This window comes from Carassius auratus, unplaced genomic scaffold (genome assembly GCF_003368295.1).
Source record: "Carassius auratus strain Wakin unplaced genomic scaffold, ASM336829v1 scaf_tig00024940, whole genome shotgun sequence".
NCBI lineage: Eukaryota > Metazoa > Chordata > Actinopteri > Cypriniformes > Cyprinidae > Carassius > Carassius auratus.
The window spans coordinates 23,672-31,908 of record NW_020525385.1 but is presented as its reverse complement, the minus strand read 5'-3'; the positions used below and the strand labels follow the sequence as shown (position 1 = coordinate 31,908).

Genomic DNA, 8,237 nt, shown 5'->3' with positions numbered 1-8,237 from the left:
AAGATTTTAGGCCAGATGTAGCAGTAAAAAAGCAATCGACAACAATGTTGCTAGGCACCTAAATAAAGTACCCCAGTAAAAAGACAACAGCATTTCATTATAACATCACCAAAGCTATATAAACTTGAAAACACCAGATGAGTTTCAGCTGTCATGCTTCAAAATACTAATATTTGACAGGTAATGATTGCTGTCATTATTTTCAACACAAGCAACTGTGTCACTAAATGCATCATGGAGATCTCATTAAGCATGTGTCATTGATATGGACTACACAGGCAAATCAGTTTCACCCATTTAGTCTTTATTTTAAATCAAGGACCGATTTCATCAGCTTATGTTGGCCTGACACTCCATACTAAATTCAAGGTCAACTAAGGTTGCATCCTTTGCTTATGATATATTCGCAAAAGAGGCAAATGTTTATTGTGAATTCATTGTTCGCTAAGGTCCATTAAAAATCATCAAAATCAGATTTTCAATATGGTCTCAGACTTTTGTACCTCACTAGGTGGTCAGCATTTTTGCAGATTTTAGTTCTTCACAAATGTCCTTCACGTATCCTCAGAGGACACCTAATGCCCTCGAGTGATTAACTCTGGTAATGAGGAAGCAGTATTTCAACAGTAAACCAATATGCAAGCTCCCACTCAGAGCATGCAAACACAGTGCTTCTCAATTGTATGCCTCCTTGAGTGATGAGTAGGACAAAGAGTATAAGAAAGTATAAAATATAACATGCACAGATTATGCCCTGGTGGCACAAACCATTAAACACTTAATTAAATCAGACCACAGAAGATTCGGGTAAATTTAATTATCTCCTACCTGGAACTATTTCAAAAAGATGCCGCCCAGGTTCATCAGGATTGGCTGTCAAGCTCGTTGACTTTGACTACCCTGCAGTGGGATACATCCCTGGAGCGAAAAAGATAGATAAGATTGCTTTTAAACAGTAAATATGTCTGAAGGGCACATTTTTTGTGTGTTTTACATCATTTTAAGATGTTTTATCTATTAAAACTTTAAAACAACTGAACAATTTCTCTTCAGGATAACTGGAGTGTGTTCAATTAGGCTGCTGTAATTCGATAATTGATTTGTGGTGCTAATAAGCACCCACAGGGGTTCACCTTCAGGCAGATAAGGCAGTGTGGGATTATAGTTATCAGTTGTGTGCATGGCCCAATTTACGCTGTAATCAGCAATGCTGAGTCATGCATAATTAGACCCAACCACAGTCAAATCATAAATTATGTACCAGCCTCCCTTGGCTCATCCTCCATTCTTCGCTTGCCCCAGCATTAACACAGAGATGCAAGTTTTCATTGCTCAACTAAAATTCCTCTCCGCCATTCAGCTGCAGTTAAATGAAATTTCAGAGGGTATGCATTGATAAGGGTAAATGCTTATAGGGTTACCCACTCAGATGCAAGCTGGGCACATTTCTGCTGCAGAGATTGAATTAAGCTGGGATGGAGATGGGGTGGGGGCGGGGTGGAGAAAAGAGAACAGGAGCATTACAGGGAGTTTACAGGCTCTGGAGGAGAATAATATCAGTTAAAGAATGGATGAGCCAAGTCAGCGGTATACGCTGAGAAAAAATCATGCTACTTTAGGGGTCACAGGTCAGCTGCTCTGTATCCACTAAATCCTTAGACTTACACTACAGCAAAGCAGGGCTGGGCATGCTGTTTCCAAATTAGTTTGTCAGGCTAACAGCATGCTGATGTCATCCTGGTGTAATGGAGGCAGTGAGGAGGATACAGCTGTGTTCCTAAAGCTTCACTGACAGGGGAGAATGAATCGCTAGCATATATATATCTTCAATTAATAAATATTTCTTAAATTAATAAGTCTCTGCTAGGCTGAATTTATTGGATTAAAAATACAGTAATAATTATTTAGTATTTTGAACAATATAAAATGATTGGTTTCTGTTTTATTATAATTTAAAATGAGAAATCATTCTAATATGCTGATTTGTTGCTCACAAAACATCGACATTGCTTTTGCTGCTTAATGTTTTTCTGGAAACTGTAATACATTTTTTCAGGATTCTTTGATGAATAGAAAGTTCAAAAGAACAGCATTTATTTTAAAATAGAAAACCCTTTTATGACATTATAATAATAATTGATAACCGCCTGAATGAATGCAGTTTTGTCTCTCTCACTGATTCAGGTCTAGTCCAATAACCTGTAGATGGTGTGTATCGTGAGTCGAGGGGATTTGAACATGAAAACAGTAAAGTCATTTGTTATCTCACAATCTATGCTTAAATCAGTAAGATAGATGACACTGAGTTATTGATCAGATATGAAATAAAAGGTCATGGTCTCTTATTTTTTAAACCTATTTTTGCAACATTAACTGTCACATTGTTTAGACACAATAGGGTCAGATTTTATTTGATCAATGTTTTGAAAGACAGCATTAATATTTTCAGATAAATTATATAATAATATATAATCAGCTTTTATTTTTATTCTCAGGTTTGTCTGTACCTGTGTAAACTGTACCTGTGGTTTTGGTTTCCTCCTCATCTTTGTAGAAATAGAGGTGGTCAGTTCGAAGCACGAACCAGCGCAGCTGCCAGTTCTTCATGATGTTGCGTTGTTTCTTAAGCCAGCCCGCTTTCAATGGCCTGTCTTGGAGACTGGGGGGACGATGGCCTGCTAGGTCCACGGGAGAGCTCCCCCATGACCATGCTCTTAGACCTTGCTGAGAAAGTAAACACAAACACATACATTCAAACATGTTAAGTTAGATTTCATGTGACATTTACAGTAGATTCTCATTCTGCTCATCTAAACCAAGTGATTAGCCTCCATTAGTCTTGGACAAGTATATACACAGAACACACATAAAAATGCATAGATGCATAGACAAGATGTGTAATGCATGCCTTTATGACAGGTTTCTCAGTGATGCAAAAGCCCATTTTTTGGCTAATTCATGAATTTAAATTCCCCTTGTGTTGACCAGAGACAACCACAAAACCACAGCAAAGCAGATCAGTTTGGGCAGCTGTTTTGAGAGGCATGTTCCAGTGTCACAAGCAGCTGCTTAATGCTTGTGGGCCGGAAGGGGGAAAAATCAATCCTTGCTTTCCAGTGTGCTGAGAGCAGTAAACATGAGAGTGCACTTCCATGCTTTCTTCTTACAGGCGTGTTTAGGATCACTCTGGATTTTAGCCTTTATCAGATTGGCTTACAGTTGCTGGGGACATCTATGCCATTTTATGTGGCGAGAATATGTTTTAAATTTATTGGATAAAATATGAATATTATATATTTAAAATAAAACAAATTAAACTTAAAAAGAAATTGTATATCATATTAATTTGTTTTTCATTTGATCACATTTTCACAAAATAACAAAAAGACATATAGAATTTTTTATTATTTTACTACTTTCATTTAAATGGAAATGAAACGTATTTTTAATGCTAATAATAATTATTTAAATTATATTTTATTTATACGGTAATATTTACTATAGTATATAATAGTATATAATATTAGTATATAATATATTAAGGAAACAAAATCAATATTATTTTGTCCTTTCTTCTTTTTTTGTTTAATTGCTGAATGTTTTTATTTATTTATTGGAAATATAATAACATTATTATTATAATATAATATAATAATCAAATTTCCAATATCAAGTTTCAATCCTGTTAGATTTTTTAACATCACTGTAATGAACACAAGCCAGCTCCTCAGTGACATCATCCTCCAGGATGTGATGTCATTTTTGGTGGACAAACATCAACACAAAAATTAGTATTAACAATTGGTGTCAGAATTTCTTATTTTCTGAATTATTTGGTTTGTTTCACTTTCTGCCCTGTTTTATAAAGTTATAAAAGTTATAAAGTATATATATATATATAATATTAAAATTGTTACAAATATAAACCAAGTATTTAAACATATAAATATATATAAATGTATAAAATTACTGTATACTGTTCAATAAAATTATAATTATAAATATACAATTACAGTTCATTAAATTATAACACAAGTAAATTCTTTCTTTCTATGTTACAGAGTTGAAAAGGTACTGCATTACAGCAATGAACCGACCGCTCCTCAGTCTGAAGGGCTGCAAATGGTTCCACTCTGATTAAATGACTGTAAGTAATGGAAGCCTTATCAGTGTTAATGTACACCCCACAGCCTCGTGGAGAGAGAAAGAGTGAGAGAGCACAAATGGGAGGGAAGAGGGTGGGAGAAAAGCCCCTAAAATGATCTAGCCCTTTGAACAGCAGTCTCCAGGGACACACACAATTGTGTTTCTCCTTATTACCCACAAACCTAAAGCGGCCAACTCTCAGATTGCTGACCATTAGACCATTCAGCATCAGAATTTTCCTCCATTTGTCTGATGTTCTGCTCTTGTGACATGTTCAGTCTAAAAATACTGGAAGTCTGACCAGGCCCATGCATATTTCATTTAGACTCATTTTTTGGAATGACAAAAGAGCCTTTTTTTTATGTGTCTGCTCTTTAAATATTCTTTCAGGCCTCCGGTACTGAATATGAAGACTTGTTAAAAATCACCAAGGATGAATATGAACAATTAATCTCTGCCTGAAATGTTCATCCTGCTTAAAATAGTCCTGTAATAAAGACTTTTGTACAAGACATGTTTTATGAGGACACCTTGAGAATGGCATGATGAACAGAATAATAATCAGTCTTGTGTAGCTCCAAGATGGTTTGGATTATTTCTTAGTTCTACTAAGGGCTTGAATCCAGCTCTATTATAACAATCTTGCAGATTACAGTAAGCAGTAAAAGAAATATAAGCAAAATGCAAGTGAATAAATAGATCAATTATGACTTCATTTTCCCACTGGTAATATGTCTAAAAACATCAAATGTTAACATGTAATATAACAGTAAAGGAACATGTAAATAAATCAAATTAGACAGATTTAAATATATAAAAAGTACTCTACCTGTCATACATCCTGATAACCAATTACACATATCTTCAGCACAAAACTGACAAAAAAAGGGCAATTGTCGGTCCACCTAATATCCTGACACACAGAGTGAAATATCACTGCAAATCAAACCTTGCAGTGTCTTTGACTTTGCTTTGAGTCTGCTGTGCTGGAACCCAATACCCTCATCAAAAGTGACACAATCTATATGCAAGATGATAAATGCAGAGCCCAGCAGACAGACAGTGCTTCAGATGCTCCTGCCTGCTTTACGTTGCACAGCAGGGCAGAAATCAATTCACAAATAGCATTTTGCTGCTGAAGCAGACAGGCCTGTTCTCCAGGGGAAATAATCAGGAAAACCATTAAGTTTTTATCAATTCAACTTAAAAAATTATATTGCAACCTGTTTTGTACATGGAACTGATTAATGGCAACAATGTACAATAAGGTTCAATCCTTTACCATTAGTTAATGCATTAGGTATAATAAACTAACAATGAAGTATATTTATTAGTTTATCATTTATTAATGTAAGTTAACATTAATTTACAAATATACTGTTGTTTAAATATAATATTGTCCATTCAAAATACTATGGTAATTTATAAAACTGTTAAAAATGTATTAGTATATGTGTAGATTAACATTAACTTATAAGTATTGATAAATGCTGCAAAATTATTTTTTCATTGTTAGTCATGATACCTATAAAGTTAACTAATTAAAATGTATTGTAAAGTACAATCTGATCAATAAACTTATAAATGTACATACAAATACTGTATATACATTTAATTTACATTATATGACATGTACAGTAGGCTACAGGCTATTGACAGCAAGCTTTTACTCATGTAGGTGAAACAGTTTGACATTCACCTGTTATGATTTATTACACCTGCAAGTCCCTTGATTCTAAGTGTTGAAACTACAATTCATCATAGAACAAGAATAGAATGTAAGTAGAGTTCATGTACAGAAAAATGGCTATGTATTATAATGATCAAACTTATTCTTGACTTCTTTCTCTGTCATGCACTGTACACTCTTGAAAATAAAGGTTATGTATTGGCAATGATGGTTCTAAGAGGAACCTTTAACATCATGGATTATTTTTTTACGGTTCCACAAAAAGTTATTTATTGTTAAATAAAACATTTTTTTCTATTAAAATGTTCTTCACACTAAGAAGAAAATGGATCTTTTAAGAACCCCAAAATCATTCTTATGGCATTGCTGCAAACACCACCTATATTTTTAAGATTGTATAAAAAAAAACAAAAAGTAAATCCCACTATGAAACATCTGGCATCATCAGCATGTGTCAGGATCCGAAGCATGACTTCCTGGTTAAGGAGTGTGACACAAAGCCAAAGACCACTTACACTCATTAACCACTAATCAAGCTGAAAGATGTTACGAAGCAACCTCCCAGTCTACTGGATCACTGCCATGGTCCTCAACAGCACATCACTGAGCTGTGAGATCAGCGCACTAGCGGAGCACAGCTAATACAGAATTGGGTGTTGCTACGGAAGGGAACGCAGGACACTGATGCTGAGAAACAGCAGTGAGAATTAAAGGTCTTACCTCTCCTGGACTGTCTAATCTTGGGACTTAGCATGGTGTTCATAGCTGAGCAACACTGTCCTCTATCCACATGTTGGGATCAGTACTCTCCTCTCCTCCTGAGCCTCGCCCTGTTGCACCTCTTCCGCCTGCTCTGGACAGCATCTGTCTACCTCCCTCCCTCCCTCCCTCCCTCCCTTCCTCACTCTCTCTCTCCCCCCTTTCATGTCCCAGTACCCCACTGCACAGAGCAGCACACTTCCCGGGCCCCTCCCACCCTCATCACGCAGAGGCAGCTGGAGAGAGACCTCTAGCACACGCTCAGATCCACCCTTACCCATAATGCATTATTTATCCTACACCATCCAAATTAATTCCACTTTGGACCAGCCATTAAAGGCCCGGATGATTACACTCAGTAATTCAGTGAAGCAGAAACAGAAGGGCTTCTGCCATCTCTCCCCCTTCGCTTTCCCTCCTAATTGGTTCTTTGGTGTGGTGAATGTATCTGCATGTGCTTGTGTGTACTATTTTATGTACTTCTCTATTTCTCTCCTTTAGTCTGTGTTCACATTTTCAACTTCCAAAAACAAAACAATAAAGGTTAAAGGGTTAGTCTGGCCAAAAATCTGAATTCTGTCATTATTTATTCACCCTCATGGGTAAGTAAAAACTTGTACACCTTTTTTCTTTTTTGGAGAATTATCGGATATTTTCCATATAACAAGCTCCAAAAATAATTTTCTGAAATAAATAAATAAGAATTAGGAATATATTGTACTGCTAAATTAATTTAGCTATTTTTATGATGATTTGTCATTTTTGGAGGTGACAGACATGGTAATTTATGAAAAGAACTGCAAATAATTCTAAAGACAGAAATATAATAAAAATAACAACATGGGCATGGAAAAACATGAGCGTGAGTTAATAGCTTATTTTTCTTTTTAGGTAAACTAATCCTTTGAATTTTTTTTTAACTGTCTTAATAGGATCTAGAAGTTGCTTTGATAATGAATTTATTTAAAAAATGGTTTCCTAAAGTAAATTCCCAGTAACAGTGTCCATTTTACACATAGTACATTTCACAACAACCTCAACAGTAAGAATGCTGATTGCAAAACTACATGGTGACTGTATGTCAGAAGTTTATAAAAGACTCACAGTGACAGCTACTATATAGACAATTACTTATTAACAACGAGGCATTCCAAAAAGCATCCACAATATACTCTATACTGTACAGTCATAGGTCATATAAATGTTTTGAATTTAAGAAAGATTTTGCCATTCATACTTTGTCATACACATCAAGTTGTTGCAATCAAACTACCATAAAGAACGCTTTCAGTCAAATAAGACGATAACAAAACTCACTTAAATACCTAAGAATCTCCATCGTCTCTCCATCGCAGTAAACACTCCGAGTTGTACATTAAGGCTTACAATGTAGCATATTCGCATGAGGCATTTGAAACTAACTGCCTCAAATATCTGTATAAGTAAAAGGAGAACTAGTTATAAGTGTCTACTTATAGAGACTCCCACTTAATATCTTAAGAAACTGAGGGGAGGAGGAGGATTTGCTAAGAATTTATCACATTTAATAAATCCACATCTTACAAAAAAAATTTTCACATCATCAAAAAATAACGCGTTTCTCAGGACGAAGTTCTACCTCGAATACAAACACTATGAGATC

At 35.3% G+C, this 8,237-nt stretch overlaps 1 pseudogene; it reads right to left on the bottom strand.

Annotated features, from left to right (window-relative positions):
• Positions 1–2,522: 2,522 nt before the first annotated feature.
• On the bottom strand, positions 2,523–6,701 carry LOC113078261 (rho GTPase-activating protein 22-like; annotated as a pseudogene).
• Positions 6,702–8,237: the final 1,536 nt, after the last annotated feature.